The 549-nt window shown below is 44.6% G+C and overlaps 1 non-coding gene across 1 annotated transcript; it reads right to left on the bottom strand.

The window, feature by feature from the left end:
* Positions 1-206: 206 nt before the first annotated feature.
* LOC119931137 lies at positions 207-344 on the bottom strand. Its single transcript, XR_005451995.1, has one exon. It is a non-coding gene; the product is annotated as a small nucleolar RNA SNORA7 (small nucleolar RNA).
* Between the last annotated feature and the right edge of the window lie 205 nt (positions 345-549).

Consider the following 549-nt stretch of genomic DNA (forward strand, 5'->3'; position numbering starts at 1 on the left):
GTCGTATCCAACCCATAGCGACTCCATGAGCACATCTCTCCCAGAACGCCCCACCTTCATCTGCAATCATTCTGGTAGTGGATCCATAGAGTTTTCTTGGTAAAAATACAGAAGTGGTTTACCATTAACTTCTTCTGCACAGTAGACTTGAGTCTCTGCCCTCAACCCTCTTCCATGCCACTGCTACCCAATACAGTTGAGTTTTAACTTGTAGCAGATTGCCTTCCATTTGCTAGTCACTGCCCAAGCTAGGAATGGAATGGGTATGCTTTTGCTTGACTGTCCCTCCTGTAGCCAAGACTGGTAGGGTACAGAAAACTCTCCAGGTGTGATCCTGAGAGGGGCAAAGAGGCTTTACCTTTCAGATATTTTTTCTCTTCTTCATTCATTATCCATTTTCTTCTTCAGTAAACACAAGCTCGGGAAATAACCCTGCTTCTTGGGGACCTCATTGGCAAGATGTCTTGACAGCTGTGAAAATAAAGCAGAGTACACAGAGTCAGAGAAGCTTTCTGTGCCCCATGTAATAGAGAAACAGAGATAGGAGAT

Source organism: Tachyglossus aculeatus, chromosome 7 (assembly GCF_015852505.1).
Source record: "Tachyglossus aculeatus isolate mTacAcu1 chromosome 7, mTacAcu1.pri, whole genome shotgun sequence".
NCBI classification, from domain to species: domain Eukaryota; kingdom Metazoa; phylum Chordata; class Mammalia; order Monotremata; family Tachyglossidae; genus Tachyglossus; species Tachyglossus aculeatus.